Below are 19,809 nucleotides of genomic sequence, written 5' to 3'. Positions count from 1 at the left end.
GTAATAGTTTATAAAGTTATAGACACGGAAAGCTGAAGAGCCGAGAAAAGAATCGAGCATATATTTCCGCCACAGCGCATTGCGTCACGCTGCTTGGCTTACAAGATATATATATATATATATATATATATATATATATATATATATATATTCTATTTCGCGAGGAGAAAATAAGACTTTGTCTTCCGCCTGATAACCTTTCTCTTTCCATTCGAATGTCCACGCGAACGTTACGCAAGCTAATCATATAGAAAAGATAGAGATTTTAGTACTAATTCTAATCTTTCACCGAAAGACTTTCACCGAAATCTCCCTCTCTCTCTCTCTCTCTCTCTCTCACTCTATAAAAAGAGATTGAAACGATATCGAATTTTTCCAACCAGCCCAGCAAACACCAGGTAACAGTTACATAACTGTTAGTTATAATTTCCCACTCAACAATATGATTATTATTTAATACATAACAGTTATATAACATGTAACAGTTATATTGTTGAGTAGGAAATTATAACTAAAAAACAGTTATATAACTGTTACTTGGTGTTTGCCGGGAGATTTTTCTCGGCCCCGTGTACAGGGTGGCCCGAAGAAAGAGCGACGCTCTAATCGCCTGGATGTTTTCTCTCGGGACACCCTCTATGTACACATCCGCGCACGCGCGGATCCGAGCGAACGGGAAGCTCCCATCCGCGAACGCGCGCGCGCGCGACATACACTCAGCGTCCGATCTCCAGTCGGACGAGATACGCACACAGGCGAGCGCGGAGGCGAACAAAGAAAAGAACCCTAGCGACCAGCAATGCGGCAACAGCGAGCGCCTGCGCGCCGCTCTATGTGAGTCAAGGACGACACGTGCGGCTACGAACGACCTACTTATATATCTCTCCGTTCGCGCTTCGGGCGCGATCGCCCCGACGTACGAAGTTTCCCGAGCGCAGAAATAGGACGTGCTGAGTCCCCGATGTTTTACGGAGCCGTCTAACCCTTCCTTCTTCTTCCTTCATTCCCCTCTCTCCCCTTCCTGCGGCCTTGTTCCGCGCGCTGGTTAATCGACTGATTGTGAGCGGCTACTGCGCCATCAAACCGCCTAATTCTCCCGATCGTTCCGTTAGTATCGTTGCGTTTAATATTCGGCTGTTAACCCGAGTATTCGCGTTCAAAATTCATTTTTTTTTCGCCAAATATGCTGTATCCTGTACTTGTAGGATTTATTTAAGAAGAAAAGTACAAAGATGCTTTTGTATTTTTCTAATTTTATATATATCATATATGCGCGTTTTCAGGTATATTTTAAAGATATCTCGATGATTCATGCAGCACAAAGCATTGCAGTAATATTGCTACAATGTTACAATAATATTAATAATATTGCTGCAATATTCTGTAACTAAATTAGAAGGAATTCGAAATAGAAATTTCTTTAACAGTTTCTACTCGCTTTAAAAATGAACAATGCTTCCAATGTTGCCGTCTTACATTTAATCGTCACCCATTATAATGCTCGACCATCATCGAACGTTACGTAACGTGATGATAATGAAGTGTTCGTCTCTCCTCGGCGGAACGCAGATTGTCGAGAAACGCGCCAAAGACCAAGCGTTTTCTACTCGATACGATTAAATCCGCAGCGTCACAAAACTAACACTCGCGGTATCTGAGTACTTTTAACGTACCTCGCGCGCTTGTCGTCGATTGTGTTTGTGACAATTTTTGTGACCGAGATATCAATATAGTTTATTCAATATAGTAAAATCTAAAAATTTCAATATAGTAAAATCTAAAAATACATCTTCATATAATAAAAAGAGTTTCGATTCTTTAAAAAATCATTTAATTTGAAATGGAATGTTATAAAAAAAGATATTTTTAATCGATATCTTAATTATTTGCTTTGACCTTCGTCCGAATCTTATCATCGTAAAAATCTCTCTTGTTAATTGTCGTGAATATTATCCACGTGTATCTTTTTTCTTCATCTCGGTCTTTAAATGCAAAATAACTTTAAGAGCACATAAGTGTACAACAGAATGCGAGGTTAGCGCGAAGACCTCCGTGTCAGGGAGTGGCGGAAATCTCGACGACCGGGGCCGGGGCTGTTGAGACGCCCTAGATGCAAAACCAGGCGAGATCGATAGAAAAATAGGTCAAAGGTTCGGCCGCCGCCTTCGCCATAAATGATAGAGCAAGCGTTTTGCAGCGAACCGAGAATACTTGGGAAATGGAGAGAAAAAAAATAGAACAACCACACCGAGATAGTTTCTGGGTCTTCCTTTTTCGTCTCAAATTAGGTGAAAAAATACAGTAATTTGTAAAAGTGAATTATGAATTATTATCTTCGCAGACATGAATTTTTCTGACTTTCGTATAATGACAACTTTCAACTGTCAGACAGTTTAATGTCGGGATGGATTTTAATAAATTCGTATACGAAGGAAGGGAGATGTATACGTAATTTTGAAAGTGGAGAAAATACAGCGGGTCACATGAAATTTTTTTCCCGTTTAAAACATACGGCCCTGAAAAAAATGGCGACGCACAATGCGAATTTGAGCGGAAGATCAACCGATATCGAGCTCTGGAACTTTTTCAAGATATATCGATAAATTACGTCGCGACGTTATTATTACAAATATTATTGCAAGCCAATTATGTGTTTAATATATTCCAGAAACACATATACCGGGGATGATTAAAAATTTCGCGTACATTCTACTATCCGAGAGCGCTCAAAAATCGCGTGTAATTTTTTTTTAAGTTCCGTACACAGCTGCACCATTTAATATCTCTGATATGGTGCAATACATAAGTCTTTATACGGCCAAATCAATCTGCGGACTCGAACCGCGTCGCGGCGATTGGTTCTTTGGACCCGCGGTAGTTGCGAGTCCAAAGGCGAACCCCGCACAGCTCAATTCCGCCGTTTCTTCCCACTCGGGGCATAAGTAGCGGGTTCTCGCGCGTGCGGCTGGCAGTTCCTGTTCGGTTGTCGTCATAGAGCCGCGCCGACGAGAGTGAATCTTCACGCGTAACGTTACGATATACGCGTCCGTGCACAGGCCGCCGAGACAGCAGAAAGGATATTCCGCGCGCTCGCGACATCGACGCGCGTGTTCCAAGAGAGAGGGAAAAGGGAAAGAAAAAGAAAGACGGACAGAGAGAGAAAGAGAGAGGAGGAAAGAGAAGGAGAGAGGGAAGGCGGGCGAGCCGCCAAGTGTGCGACGTTCCGCGCGCGCGCGCGCACGTGTGTGTATGTGCCGGCCAATCGCGACCCGAGTAGCAACGGCGCTCGACCAATGGCGGCTCGCGACTGTGCTCCCGCGAGTGCGCGCCATATCGTCATCGCCGGATGTGGCCCTGTCGGTGCCGCGAGTGGTGGGGAGGAGGTTGAAAGTGCCGTACGGGCTACGCGTCTGAGCGCATCCCTCGTTCGTCGCAGCTCGCTCTCGGATTCGGTTGTGTTTTCGCGCCGCTCTCTCTCTCTTGTCGGTCCGTTAACTAGTTCTCGTCCGCCATGTAACGCTCTCTCGGATAGTCGTCGCGTGCCATCGGTCGACTGGCCTACCACCTTCTTACGCGGCAGAAGGGCATCTACAGTTTTTCTTTCGAATATTCTCTAGAATCTGTATTCTTCTGAAGGAGGAACTTGCGGGGATATTAATACGAATTCTCTAGATTTCTTGGTGGAAGGATCCAAGAAAGGCAAATAAAATTTATTCGAGGTATCTATCAAAGTTAACGATTAGGATGACGTACCATTTCATTCTAATCGCAAGATTCGTAGATCGAGCAGCGTTATAATCAAATTTTCCCGCACTCGACGAGAATCGACTCCAATTTTATTTAAAAAAAATCCAAATCAAAGTAATACTAGGAAAAGGAGGAACGGGAAGCCAGCAAAGTGGTATTGTGTAAAGACGCGGATAATTTAAAAAGAAGAGAAACCAACGAGGGGAAAGGCGCTATCGGAGGGATATTGCCAGATGAATTCTGCGTGCGTGGCGTGACCGGAAGCAGAATTTTCGTGTTTGAATCTCGGAATCGTGTTGATCACGCGCGGCCGATTTCTTTGGCCGCGATCTTCAAATTTCATTCTTTTCCTGTGTGTATCGTGAGTATCGTGACGAGCATAGGTGTCAAAGAAAAAAAAAATCTGTTCTCTTTCAAGAGCGAAAGATTAAGGGAAGAGAGAAGAAGAGAGAGATACCACGAAACAGTGATCTCATCGTACCTACCTTCTCCCCCCTTTCTCTTCTTCCCTCTCTCTTTCTATGAAAGGATTTTAAAAAGTACGCGACCTATTGACCGCGACCGTCTAACCTATTTATCGCAGTCTTTGGACTCGTTTTCTCTCTCTTTCTCTCTCACTTTTCTCTTTTTCTTCTTCTCTATGTACCTCTCGCGCACGCCTAGTACGGTCGAATACTTTCATTCAACGACCAACATAATCTGTGGAGAGTGATTGGCAGATTCGAATTTCAAATTTTCGCGATCGATCTTGATGCGTTTCGTTTGCAAATTATTCATGTACGAACTCGTTACGTTATCCTTTGTTATTTTCAAGTTTTCATCCCGCGTCTTCGAACTTTAAATTTCGCACTTTCCATAAATCTAATCGTTTTAATTCCACGAACTCTCTCTCTCTCTCTCTCTCTCTCTTTTAATCCTACATATTAATTTCCAAATTTCAATTAACCAAAATTCATTGACGCACTATACATGAGCAATTTTTCCTCGAAATTTCAATAATTCTCAATTTCCATATTTACGGTAGAAAGAGAACAGTCGAAACGAGGAGTAACAGAGAGAGAGAGAGAAAGAGGCCGAAAGAAAAATGAAAGAAAATATCAGTGATCCATGGTGCCGTGTGTCGCGATCTCTCTCTCTCTCTCTCTCTCTCTCTCTCTCTCTCTCTCTCTCTCTCTCTCTCTCTCTCTCTCTCTCTCTCTCTCTCTCTCTCTCTCTCTCTCTTTTCCTTTCTTTCTTTCTCTCTCTCCGTTTCGCATATTCTCGCTCATTCAGCGAAAGATGGCGGCCTTCTCTCACTCGTTGGTCCGCTCAAGCGAGCTTAGCGAGAGGGGCCGAACTGTATGACGCAACCGTCGCTGTCACGTGATTATTCCGTGGCTCGGGCCTCGCTCGCCTCGCCAGTGTGTGATCTAACGTTTGTTACGACGGCCGACGGCGACGGGTACGCACCGGAGAGCGCAGCAGGAAGCAACGGAGAGACGGGACCACCCCAGAGCCGCCACTCTTGTCTCGCGCGACAATAGCGCAGGCTCTCTCTCGGTCGCTGGGTCAGTGGGGGTGAGAAACTGGCTTGGCTTATATGCAAAACGACAGTCAGTCTTTTTCTCTCTCCTATCGGCCCTGCGACAAAGCGCGACTCAACACCCGTTTTCCGCTTGGGATGTAATAATGCTTCCGCCGTTCTTTGGGTGCGCGGTAAAGCTGGATCCGAGGTCCCCCAAACTCTCGCCGTCGTTTGCCACCTTTTTCTAGCGAGAAAGAAAAGGTGGTGAATAACGGCGATATAAGGTTTCTCGTGTATTACGTGTATTTAAGATTTCGGAGTAATTTAACTTTTGAGAGTATTCAAGGATTTTTCAGTTTTATAACATTTTTCTGATATATACGTACTCTTATCTTCTATAATCTACAGATTTGGAGAGCATTCTTGATTTCTGTTTTCGAAATTTCATACACTTTTCAATATCTTTTAGAAATTTTGAATCTATAGATTATATATTCAACAAGGATCATACGAGTTGTTCTATAATATTTTTAGTACTATTATACAAATATATGTATATTATTGGTATTTTTAAATATGTAATACACATCGCGATATAACATATCCTCAAATTCCTCATATTATTAATTTTTAAAGCGATTTTGAATCCCTTATTAACTTTATTTATTACGAGTATGTATTTTTTATTTCTCACTTTTGAAATTTTTCATCCCTGTTCAGTTCCTTAATTCCGACGCGTAATTTTGGACTCCGTAATTCCGTAGATTTTCTAATTCGCGACTCGACACTTGTACATAGCACGGGCTCAACAGTGGAAATCGTGTTCCCCCAGCTGTACAGACAATATTGAGAGGCTCTGGGAATATGGAAAACACTGAGCGAGCACCGGCCATACTTCAATGGATTCTCTTGACGACACACTTCTTCCTTCGATTTGATGTGTGGATCGTAATTTTCGCAATCCTCGTCAATTCTCCAACATTTAAATTAACGCCCAACTGAATATTCACATGTGTGCGTGAAAATTTTACTATATTCGTATTAAAATGTTCCTAGAATTATTACGACTACGATATATGCTTCTTATTCATGGATTTACGAAATTTATCTCTCGCAATATGATTACCAAAATATGTTTGCAGCAGAATAATTTGGAACAATAATAACATACTTGCACATTATTATTGTTTCTACCTTCTTGTTTTAATATATTAATTATATGGACGTTAATTCTGAAAATATGTTTGCAGAATAATTTGGAACAATAATAACATACTTGCACATTATTATTGTTTCTACCTTCTTGTTTTAATATATTAATTATATGGACGTTAAATTTTGATTGACTTTGTCATTTCTTTCAAGCAAAAATCTTTTTCTCTTGATTATTCATGATTATTAGCACGCTATTAAATTACCATAAAGTCTCGACATTATGATACTTTCAAATAAGTAAAAGTGCAAAATCGAACGTCATTTAAATTCTGTCTACATGCCTATACTACTAGCGCTGCCCAAATACGCCGCTGGGCCCCGTAATTGCGCTAGAGACGCCGGACTCTTAAGCCGCCGTTCACCTCTTGTCGCGCACTATACTTTCTAAAGCTGCTTACTTTCGTAACTCGGCAAATACCGCGCGGCCGTCGCGAATTCTTTTTTCCTGACCAGTCGTCGAACGAACCGGATCGACATGACGTTTTCTATGACACGTATCTTTCCGTGCCTGCGTCATTTTTTTTCATCGCATTTTTTTCAACGCGATGATTAAGAAATCTTGAAAAGAATCAGTTTTCTTCTTTTTTACTACCTATTTTATGTTTTCAATACATGCATAATGATGCACTTAATACTCAACTCTTAATTTATAATTTTAAATTGATTTTTTTCATCATTCAAATTTGTGCGACTTTTTACTTGTAATTAAAACATGTTTTAAAAGCTAAATCAGCATATCTATTCTACTTCATCATATTATAATATTGATAATATTTTATGTAATGTGTATTTCATACAAGAAACAAATATATATATAAAAATTATATTCTCTTTAATGTTATATTAGATATAATTATATATATTTATTATATTTCTTATACGTTAGAAATTAAATAAATTTTCAAACGAACTGCAAGAAACGATTCTCTTAAACTATATCATATATTCATTGTTGTATAAAATCTTAATAAAATCTGTAATTTTATTAAAGAAACTTTTTTTATTTAATTCCAAAATATTTGTATCCACATGCATGTACATTAATTGCACACAATTCGTATATTTATTTATAATTTTCATGTAGTCTTATGATAAGCATGCTAATCTTTTTTTCATATCTGAGACCAAAAGTTAGAGTCGATAATGTAAAAATCTTAATTATGGCATCGACTGACTAACTAATATTGAAAATCTACTTAAACTACTATTTTTAGCATGGTATGATTAATAATGATTAATTATGCTAGACATGATTAATCACACAAAAACGAGCAACAATTATATAATAATATAAATTATATTATGAGTTTTTTTGTTTTTATTATAAAAATTTTTAAACGCAATTTTTTTAAATATACAGTCTATAGATATACATGATATTCTGTAGACAGTAATTAAATACTGTTTTTTTCTCTCTCTCTTTCTCTGTCCCTCCCTCCCTTTCTTTCCCTCCTCTCTCTCTAAATTGTTCGACAATATAATCGAAAATAACGTTGCGATATAAATTAATAAGAAATTAATAAATATTAAAACACAGCAAATATATAATATCGTCATATATCCGTTTCTTCTTATCGAATATACTTTTTTTTAATAATAAAAAACAGTATGTACGGCTGACAATTAATAAATAAATTGGCGCGTGCTTGCGCGTGTTGCTGTACGTTCAAATAGTGGTAATCGCCTTGGTCAGTATTTAAATATATGTTACGTAACGTAATGATATCCATTTGTATGCAGAACCAGATATGCGGTTGAACTCCATTTACTCGCAATACATAATTGACGAAATCTGTTTGAAAGTTAGTCGCAAAGAAGCCTTATCGTCTATCGTTTCGTTTTTGCGCGCGCGTGTCGTAACGTAAAGCGGCCGATCTAACGGGTGAGATAGAGTTTGGAATATCGTTATATCGAGAGGGAAAAATATAGGCGGAAGAGGAGTGAAGCGGACGCGCGTGTCTTTTGTGGAGGAGAGGAAAATGGGACCGGTTTGCCTTGTGCCGCTTCGCAAGAATTATCAAGAGATTGTAGTTTCGATAATCTAACAACTCGTGACGAAATCTCAGCGGCATTACGCGTCCATTCGCGCGTTAACGAGTGAAAAGCTGAATAGAACATCTTGGATATCAATGTGTTTGATAAGGGAATTATACAATATCGTATGCGCGACGCAGCAATATATAAGTACGTACACATCACACGTTAGATTATAATACAGTTAGAATGGATTACGGTTGAAATTTTCTGATTTTAATTCGACGATAAAAGGGGGAAAAATATAGCGCGCGCTATATTTCGTTCTGTCACGCGAGAGAGCGTGAGATACGCGCAACCGACCATTTGCGGATGCTAAAGCGCCATTTTCTTGCGCGGCATCGCATTGCGGCCATCTTTCGTATAGACGACCGAAGCCGTTTCCGTTTCCATTTCGCATACCGGCGCTCGGATTCCATCCTCGCTATCTAATTTTACTCGTTGGCCTCGATATCGCATCGTCTTGCCTCATCATGTGCCATACCTGGATTTCAGGAGGATACTTCGCTAGTTTCGCGGAAAAGTAGACGATCGCCACGTCTTCATAGCTGGAACGAAAAATTTGGAAATGAAACACAATTAAATATGAAATTTTACACGTATTCTGCTAATCTCGATTGTGTGTTTTACAGCAACATTTACCTCATTTTTCTCTTTATGATTATTTCAAAATTGCCTTTTCAAATACTAATAGTAACACTTTGTTTCCTACTACATAATTATTTTATTTAACATTTAATATTTTATTATATAATTATATTATTTAATATTGAAAAATATAATCTATCAGAGATCGATAATTGTCAAAATTTGCCAACAACCGACTCTAATTCTGTCATCGAAGCCTCTTGAAAATATTGCGAGATCGACGCCAATGGCGCAGATGACATCATTGCGAAACGGTTGGCTCGTGGGGCAAAGAGACAGCGGTAAAGACCGTGGATCATTGCAAAAAGGAGGGGGTGGAGCCAGGCATATGATGTTAGAGAAGAGCAAAGACGAACGGAGATGGAGTGAATAGAAACAAGGGAGAAGGGGATATACAAAGGATGCAAGGAAGCGACGAGAGAGAAAGAGACACAGAGAGAGAGAGAGAGAGAAAGAATGATGGCAACTATGATGAAATGAGACAGAATCTCCGTGATATAAGCACGCCGCGGTGAATCTGCCGAGCAGAAGGGATATAGGAGAAGGGAACCAGGAAAGGGGGCAGCTAGGCCTTGAGGAAACGAAGACGAATGAAAGCACGCATCGTTTATGAACGAAACTCTAGCGCTGAAGTCAGCGCGGCTATTTCTTGAGCTGAAGTCAGCGCACCTTTTCTTAAAAAGTACATCTAAGATCCATACATGTACATACCACATATACATACACACACACACACACACACACACACACACACACACACACACACACACATATATATATATATATATATATCCCTCAGCTATTTATATTGTTTCCAATAGATTACAAATAAAGCCGTTTCAATCGTACATGTCAGAATACTGACGATAAATATCGATCGCGCGCAAAGGCATTGTAAATCATGAAACGTATAATGGATGAACATAATGGAAAAAAGTAAGCTTAAGTGATTAGCAATAATAGATTTACTGCAATTGTATATACGGTGTATATATATATATATATATATATATATATATATATACAGGTGTGTATGTGATGTATGTGGAGGGGGGGGGGAAGAAGGAGAGAGGGGAAGATAGTCTGTAAGAATCGCGCGTATATACATGCATAGACTGGTAGTAAGTTACGTAATCGACGATATCAATTATTAGGCAGTCTTTGAACATAGTCGTGACGAGTCATCGGCAACCTCGCGCTCGTCAATGCCAATATTACGACACACATTATTCCTCGCTCGTGATATGCCTTCGAAAGGGAGAAGGGTAGGAAGAATCCGGACTCTAATTACGCTACAAATTTCCTGAATGTTTTCTCTATCTTCCGGTGAGAAAGGACCATAAGCGCGGATGACAATTTTTGTTACCTATTTCAAATTTTCTTTTTTTCAACGAAAGGAGGAAAAAATTGAGTCTCCGAACGCTTGAAAAGCTACGACGGCGGAGAAGATGGCAATTCCGTCTTTCAATGATTTCCATCCCACGAATGGATTTACCGGTGTTCACATCCATCTTTTTCGCCGAAAAGCCCACTCCGGCTTTCATTCTCGCCTACTACCATTCCCAAACGATTTCTCGGCCGAAGATGGCCGCCGTGAGGTCATCGCTAGACCACGCCCTGCGAAACGGATCTTTCTGTTACGAGAAGAACCGAGAACACCTCAAGGACAACGAGCTTCGCTCCTGCGGGAAAAAGCATGCCGCCGCCACCGCCGCTCGCGTTTCTCTCTATCTCTTTCTCTCTATCTCTCTCTCTCTCTCTTCCTGGAAATCGCGTACACGCGAGCGGCCGATCTTCGCCGATTAAAAAAATATCTAAACATAATCTTAATCTGGCTTCTACATCTATAAAAAAAAAAAAAAATAGCAAAAAAAAAAATCTCTCTCTATATTCGCGAAAAATTGAAATACAAGAAATATATATTTGCACGCTTGGATATAGGAATTATCTAATACACAGATATATATATAATATTATACCTATATATATATATATTATATATATATATATATATATATATGTATATATTTGGAAATATCTAACAAATGTAGATTGGCTCGATTTATCAGCTATTATCGAAAACATGCGAAAATAAATTTATCTCTTATCGACGCTAACAATTGTTCAGACGCATGTTATATCGTTACAAAGTACCTCTCACTGTTTCGAGAGAAAATATCCTTCGGAATTATTTTTAATCGCACTAATACCTGGATTAAAGTGATCCTCGAGAAACTCTTCAATCGTTCATCCTCATTCCGCCTTCTCGCTACGTCTTCCTATTTCTCTCTCTTTCTCTCTCTCTCTCTCTCTCTCTCTCTCTCTCTCTCTTTTCTCTTTCTGTTCGTCTTTCATTCTTGTCGATCCGGCGGTATATAAGCTTACGTAAGATAGCCGTACCTACTTACTTACCAACCCACCTACTGATTATTCAGGGGATCAAGGCAAACCGGTAAACAGGCAGACAGATTAGTAGGCAGGTAGATGAGCGGGTAGGTGGACGCACGTTGCGCGCATGCTCCTGGTCAAACCTGAAGCCTGCCAAATGGACAGACGATATAACACAACGGAAATACCATTCTGCGGCGCTCCTCCCTCGCCCCTCGAGCGGTTCGCACTCGCCTATCCTCAGAGCCGATTTCTATCGGCCGGCCCTCTTGCCGTAAGGAGGAAGGGATCCTATTCTGGAGTCCTGGAAGGATCGCGGACGGTTCTCACGCTTGATGACGTAACCCGTTCGGATGCTTCTACGAAATTAAGAGTTTGTATTAGTTGAAAATGTAAGTGAGGGAGATTCTATCGAAGCGCAAAGGCCTCTTTCAACGTAAGAATTCGAATTCTAATCGAATTCAAAGGTATTTTATATGCACAGCGAATTTGCAGCGAGTCTCCCACATGTGAAAATATATCGTTAAAATACAATGGGATGAAAATAATTGGAAAAAATTCAGGAAGCTACGGCCTTCAAATTTACGTGGCCTACCTCTCGCATAGATGCACCGGTCTAGTTAGTAAAGGGATTGACGAGGAGGAGGTTGAAGAAAGGGAAGAGGTTCGGAAACGCGGATCTGTGTCATTGCACACGCGCGCTGTGTCACTTTGCACACTCTCCGCCGTGTTGTTCTTGGCCCGCTTGCGGAATACAACTTTCTTGCTTACACAATACAAGGTGACAGCGAATTCCATCGGCAAATTTTTAAGAGCGATAATTGATCTTAATTTTTAATCCCAATTCAATTTACTCCGCTTTTTTACGATGAATAATAATGAGTTACAGTAATATTAAAGTTTTCTTGCTTATTTCTCTCTTGCTCTCGTTATTTATTAATTTTAAAGTTAATTGATTTTAATAGAAATTAATTAATTGTATAGAATAAGATTTAATTCTATAAAATAAAATAATTAATAATTTAATTCTATAAAATTCTATAGGATAAAATTTAATTCTATAAAAAATGAGCTATTGTAAGTTCCACTAATAACATATCTTTATTTCTCTTCCCATACAGCATAAAACATTGTTGTAATATTTCAGCAATATTGTAGCAACATTGTAATATTTCCGCAATATTGCTGCAATGTTACAACAATATTCTGTGCTGCATGGGTTTGTATATTCGCATTTATATGTAACATATCTATATTTATGATCCGATTCAATTTTAATTACATCATTTTCAAATAGTTTTGAAATTATTACTATATAGTTTTATATTGTAATAGCTTAGATATAACTATTTATAAAAAATATATAGTACAAATAGAGAGAAAGAAAGTATATACGCTTCCTCTCATCGATCTCCTTCCGTCCATTCGTAAACTCCCCCACCACCGATCGTAGCACATGTAATGTGGACACGGGTAGGTATAGTTCAGAAATGTAGGGCATCCCCGGTATACGCAGGAAGCATCGCGCAAGCGCGCTTCTCTACGTGTCGTAACTATCATAAGTATAATGTTGCAAGATGTATAGGTGTATGTGTTCATGCTCAATCATGACAGTTACAATAAAATGCTCTATTGTAAATACGATGGCTCGTATTTGCGAAACAGTATTCTAACCGCTTCAAGGTGTATGAATTGAATCCATGATGGATGCATGAAAGAATTCTTCCATCTGCATGTTGTTACTTAGCTTATATCACGTTTGATATCTCCGATAATGTTTCATAAAATATCCTTAAATTATAAAATATCCTTAAATAATTTCAATATAATTTAATTATTACAGAGCTATTTTTACTTTAACTTGAGAAAAGGAGTATATAAATTAAACATAAAAGAAATTGAATTATGACTCCTTTATGTTAGAACTGCGAAATTTAATTTGCAAAGAACTGCAAGAAATTAATATTACATCAAGATCTTTTAAAATTTAACTATTGATAATACATCGTTTTTTATTTACATAATGACTCATATGCATTGATAATTTTTTTTCATAAAACGTAAAGAGATGCGGCAATTGTTTTAAATGCAAATTTGCATCATAATTGACGAGTTGTAAAACTAATATTCCTCGCTGCTAACATTAGCAAGAGCGTACGTAATTTTCTAGTCTGCAACTCTCTGTCTAAACATATATTTCTCTCCATTGGAATAGTTATCTTATTTATATGCCTTTTTTTCGATCATATACGTATAACTTCCGTCGTACAACTTTGAGTTATCCTTTTCTTTTTTTATTCGTTTCTATTTTATTCATCTCTAACACACGAGTTCAAGGTGCAAAATGTTTATGCGGTGTTTAAAGAAAAGAACTTGTATAATGAGAGACGGCCGCAAAAAGACGCGAGCGTAATTAATCGACCTTGTGAGCACTCGAGAAAAAGCTGCGCGCGCTAGATTTAGCACGATGTATAGGGAGGGATTCCCCTGCCCCTTTGTCTATCTCTCTCTCTCTCGGTTACGTGAACGCGAGCTCGCCATTTTGCCTCGTCGCTACTCTTCCATTCGACATCAGTCGACTCGTCTCGCGTTTCGACCTTCGGACATCGTCGTCAGAAAAAAAGAGCTATTGTCGGAGCAGTTCCTCGTCAAGATAGAGGAGAACGGGAGGACGGACAGGGAAAAATGTTGCCGAAGGGACGCGGAGAGGTTCACGAAGAAGTTGTCTTCTTCCTGCCTCTCTTTCTTTATTCTCTTTTTATATATATCATATCTCGTTCCCATCTACTTTTATATTTTTGCAACCTCGCGCCTCGATGGCAGAATCGAGATATGTCGTTATATTTGTTTTTACATTCCCCTTCCACTATTCCTCTTGTTTATGTAACTTCTTTGCAACGTCAGTCCTTACCTTCTTGATGATGAGGATGATGGTCTTCGCGCGTACAATTGATGCGTCTCTGTCCAGAAGAGTAACGATTCATTTTTATTCCCTTTCTAAATAAACGGTGCGATACGCAAGAAAAATCGTTTCCGCGAGAGCAGGTGCACGCGTGTCCTCTCGCTATGCGGAAGTACACCGGAAGTGTAACGAAGCTGCCAACTATACGGACCCTCTGACGGAGGGACGAACAAACTCGTATGTTTCATCGATTCTCACACACATACATGGGGCACGCATACATATACCCACATATACACTTCTCTACGATATTTATTTATTTTCATTATTATTTAATATCGTTACGAGTCTTATTCCCTTCCGCGGAATATATCCATCGTCGCGATCTCTCGCAAATTATTCGCTCGCGTCGCATCGCAACAATTGTCGTAATAATCATTTACGTAATATCCATCGGTCGCGGTTTCCGGGTCGTTCGAACCTACACCTAGTTTCAGTCGGACCGCCTCAATCGGAGTCGCTCTAAACCTGTGTAAAGCACATATATATTCGAAGCATACCCGCATTTCCACTACGGCTTATAAATACATATGTACACGCATGCACACGTACACACGCACGCCCCCGCTGCCCCCCCTCACCCCCCTTCCGAGCCACCACTCGCTCGCTCGCTCGCTCGGCAACGCCGCGTTTCACGCTCGCGCTCGCGTGCGTGCGCTGGCTGTTGCGTAACGCTGCGGAGTCATGCGATAGGGGGATAGATCCATCGGACGGACAAGGATGAAGCCGGAGCTAGGTACGAGCTGGGGGAGCGCGAACGAGAGGGGCGACGCTTCAGCCTTGAAACGCTTCGTCATGAGCGTCGTGCACGAAGCGTCGGGCTTGCCGCAGATTGCACGGACTTGCGGTTTCTTTTCGTGCTTTTCCAACGTTTAAGAAAAAGACGCGTTTCTCCCTCTTCCGAACTCACTTTCAAATCTCTACTGATTTAAATATGATATTTCATGAAAATAGAAAAATGTAAAAAATACCGCTAAAATAAAATTTATATGAAAAAATCATATATGTGATGTCCGACATGATTTACATTAAAATTAAATTAAAATTAAATTAATTTATTAAATCGAAGTTGATTTTCAATTACGTAAAATGATTCCAAATTGCGAATGTCTACCGTGCGTTTTGTAAAATTTTTCCTTCTGAATTTTGAAAATATGAAATTTGAATTTTTTATATTTTGTACAAAATATTGTAGACAAAAATAAACCGAGATTAGTAGATTTCTGACTAAAACATTTTTCAAATATATTGTTTCAATGTATTTGAAAATATCGTAAAAGTAGGTTACTGGGTAAGATTCAGTTTTTTTCTGTAATATTTCTAGCTCCTCGACGTTTCACCTCGAAGAAAACTTTCCGGTTGAAATATTTGTTAATCTCTCGCATTCTTTGCGATCCTCTTCGACATTGAATTCAGTTCAGGTGTTCTCATTCATTATACTTACAATAATTTTATACATGATATTATTGTAAAATATGATTAAATATTAAAATATTGTTGATATGACATTTCATTTTCTAGTTTGATTTAATAAGTTAATTATCAAATTATTTTTGAACAATATCTTTTACATTCTACATATTACTTAAAAAGGTCTCGAGATACTATTAAAAACTACTATTCTTTTATCTAAAAAAACAGTCTCTAGTTTACACATACATTTCTATATAAAATATCTTATATATACACATAATCAATACGCGACGCGATGGTTATCGTGAAATTCCTGGGACAAGGAAGCAGCGGATAATCCACAAGGATCGCGGCTCTTATCAATATCAACTTCAGATGAGCAGATCAGGAAGCGAAAGAATGATTCGAACGATTCGTTAAGAAAGTGGAGCGAAGAAGAGCCGACCCTATCGGTGGAGGAAAAGATCGAGGTAAGAAAGCACGAGGGAGAGGAAGAAAAAAAAAGGAAGTCCTACTAAGAGGGGGGTAGCTCGCTTCGACCTCTTGGTAGGCCTCGATCGATGCCGTCGTCATGGCGACCGGGCCGGCACCGCGGTGCTCCACTACTGATTATTTATGTCAAAGATTTTCTCCCCACAACCCTCCTCGAGGCTCGAAACGCAAACGCGAGCAAATTCTCCATTCCGGGGCGGAGGGGGCAAACGCTCAGTCTGGCAGCCTACTAGCCTACCCACGTGACACTGAAGATCGAGGGGGTTAGAGGGATGAACGGATAGGGTGGTGGAATATGTAGATAGAGGTGAAAGGGGGAAAGCGAATCTCCAGTGGTGTAAGTCGAAGCGAAAGGTCCTAAAGGATATGGCGAAGGGAGAAGAATTCTTGTATAAATATATTTTTGTCTGCTCATTTCATGCGTTACTTCTATTATATTCGCGTCGTTTCATCAATCATTGAACTTATTCTTGTTGCGATTATTTTCTGAAAATTCATGTTTCCGTCTCACTGTGAAAAAGACGAAAGAAAGAGAAGAGGATAGAAGGAAAGAAAAGAAAGGGTAGCAGAAGGGAAGCAATCAAATATCCAGGTCAAAAGGAGAGGAGAGTAAAAGTAAATGAGCTGAAATCTATTCTGGAATGAACGAGTCCCTGACATTCGCGAAAACAATCGCTTTATTAACTAAGAGGGAGGAAAAAATATTTTTAAGAGCAGATAGAGACGAGGAGGAAACGGCGATATAATAAATATACACCGCGTAAATAGAACGGTATCATTAGGAATGAAATTTTCTGTCCCGATTATTTTGTTTGTAACGGCACAAATTGGCCAGAATGAGATGATATAAATCGGCGCGGGGGAGAGTGGCGGACGGGGGTGGAAACAGCGGCTGCCCCCTGTGCTTTCGACCCAGTTTCATCCTCGCAAGGTGGTGGCAATCGATACTGCGGGGCCGCATAGAACGCGATGGCAGTGCCGCTGTTGCGCTGGAAGCAAGAATTGGGAAGTCCCGCATCGTCGCATTATGCGGAATTTGACCTGGATAGGCCCAGCAATCAGTCCCGGGATTCATCGGCGGCATTTAATATGCGCTAATACTCCGATATGCGCCAAATGTAATTTAACGTACACTGGCGCGTGAATTTTTCACGTGTATAATTTACACGTTATGTAAAATGAATACAATGTAGCGTCGATTTTAACGCATCGCGAAATGTGGAACGATTTGTCGGCTCTCGTGTAAACGTCGCGATAAGCGAACGTCGCGAAACGTAAACGCACGCGTTACAACTCTGCTTTTATCTGCCGCGTAACCGACGTGAAACAACAAATAGCGGCTATCGAAAGCTCGGAGGTGCGCACTGATAATTCTAACAGTGGGCGGATATGTGCTATCGGACGCACAATGAAGGAATGTGATCCATGGTGGTTAATATACATGCGTCACTTGAATGTAAAACTGACGCTATTAGAAACTAATGCTTTCTTCGATCCGACCTCTTTAAGAAAAAAAATGCAAATTAATCTAGGGCTAATTATTTACATTAGCGGACATGCCTTTAATGACCTTGATATTGTATATTGAAAATAATATATATATAATTTGTTAACTCGTGTCTTAATTGGCTTGTTTTCGGCTTGCTAATTTTTTAGGTATTCATGTAAAATTATTTATTAAAAAATGCAATACGTGTTAAAGAGAGATTCTACTTTCAATTTGCTATTTTTCGTGTGAAAAAAAGTCTTTAATCTATCATCGCTCGATGTTTAATGTAATATTTTTATGCATTATATATTAAACTCTCTAAAAAGATATCATAGATGTGTTCATCTCTATATAATTGTCTCTATTATATACATCTTTCTAGTTGTTTAAACATAATCTTATCAACATAATGAAATAATATGAATCATCCCATTCTAGCAAATGTCAGAATATGAAAGAAATTAAAATGAATTTTTAATCCTTGTAAATCACACATTTTTTGCTCTATTCTATACATACATATAAGTCACAATGTTTTGTCGCGCAGTTTAAGCTATCTCAAAATGCTTGAAAAAAATTTACAAAAGTTTATGTATATTTCATTAGACATTTGTAAAAAATTATCGTAACAAAAAATTGAAAAATAAATTTTATATATATTTTTATTGATTAAAACTTGGGATATTTTATTGCTAGAATATCGATAGGGTCAAAATGATTCATATGTGACCTTTAAGAGTTAACATTATCAATAGTATGCTTTTTATTTACGATTCTCATTGATCACTAGATAGCGAGTGGAATAATTTTCTGGAGGTGGAATTCATCGCAGCGCATACAGATTGCGAGGCTTAATAATTCATCTTTTTTCTAACCGATCAATCATAAAGATATTGGGAAAACCTGACCTTTGGAAAATTTGAATTTTTCTTATAACCCTGTCATGAAACGGATACATTAAAGAAATGCTAGAAAAATTACTACTATGTTTGATTGTTTTATAACTATGATGCGAAAAATATATGCCTTACTTGATACATAAATAAAAGAATCTTTCTATCGAATGAAAACAGATTGATGTATTGTTTTCGGCAATTTATATATGTATATACTATATACAATGGCAAACTTAAACTGCGACAATTTTCATGGCCATGATTTATAACCCATTTATTTAATTAAATGAAATACATTGCTGTGTGTGAATTGTGTATATAAATTTTGGAGCATATTGAAAATATACAGTTACTTGAGCGATGATTGCGCTAAACACGCCTATTAACTTGATAAATATTTCAGAGTCACAAGACAGTACAATGCCGACAAATCGTAAAAGATTATTATTTCATTCATCATCTTTATTCTCTACACGTACATCAGTTCATTATATAGTTCAATATCTTTTACTACCTCACACAAATCACGCAATTCACTCCATTACCGGATTAACGCAAATAATTAACAGTTATCCTTAATATTTACATGTACAACATTATCCTTAGTCGCTTCATATAATACAATTTGCGTTATACGCTATTCATGATCGTTAAAATAAATATCTTGTTCTTCAAATGCCTATAAAATCTCGATCTTCCAGAATCAAGATGTTAAAATTTTCTAAGAAATTCTTAGATCTGTTGATTTCTTTAGGTCCATTTTATGGCATTATTTCTAAGCTTCTCTTTTTTCAACTCATGATCTTTAGAAAAACTTGTGGTTTCTACGATTTTTAAGTGTTTATATATTTGAAATATATTGACTGAAAGAATATTTGAATTCAGATTTCTGAAATGTTATATGTCAAAATTAATGAATCTTTATTATATTATTTTTTTTAAATTTCTTAAGATTTACTAACATTTTATATGAGAAATCTTCATCATTTTTTCTCTATCGTTTTAAGGTATTTTTAAGTTC

General features: G+C 38.6%; 1 long non-coding RNA gene across 1 annotated transcript; it reads right to left on the bottom strand.

The window, feature by feature from the left end:
• Nucleotides 1–8,643: 8,643 nt before the first annotated feature.
• On the bottom strand, nucleotides 8,644–14,893 carry LOC105255035. The gene is made up of 3 exons (XR_889497.2): nucleotides 14,448–14,893; nucleotides 11,561–11,895; nucleotides 8,644–9,048 (listed from the first exon to the last, which is right to left on the bottom strand). It is a non-coding gene; the product is annotated as an uncharacterized LOC105255035 (long non-coding RNA).
• Between the last annotated feature and the right edge of the window lie 4,916 nt (nucleotides 14,894–19,809).

This window comes from Camponotus floridanus, unplaced genomic scaffold (genome assembly GCF_003227725.1).
Source record: "Camponotus floridanus strain SB8 unplaced genomic scaffold, Cflo_v7.5 scaffold2, whole genome shotgun sequence".
Taxonomy (NCBI): Eukaryota; Metazoa; Arthropoda; class Insecta; order Hymenoptera; family Formicidae; genus Camponotus; species Camponotus floridanus.
This window is presented reverse-complemented; position numbering and strand designations above follow the sequence as displayed.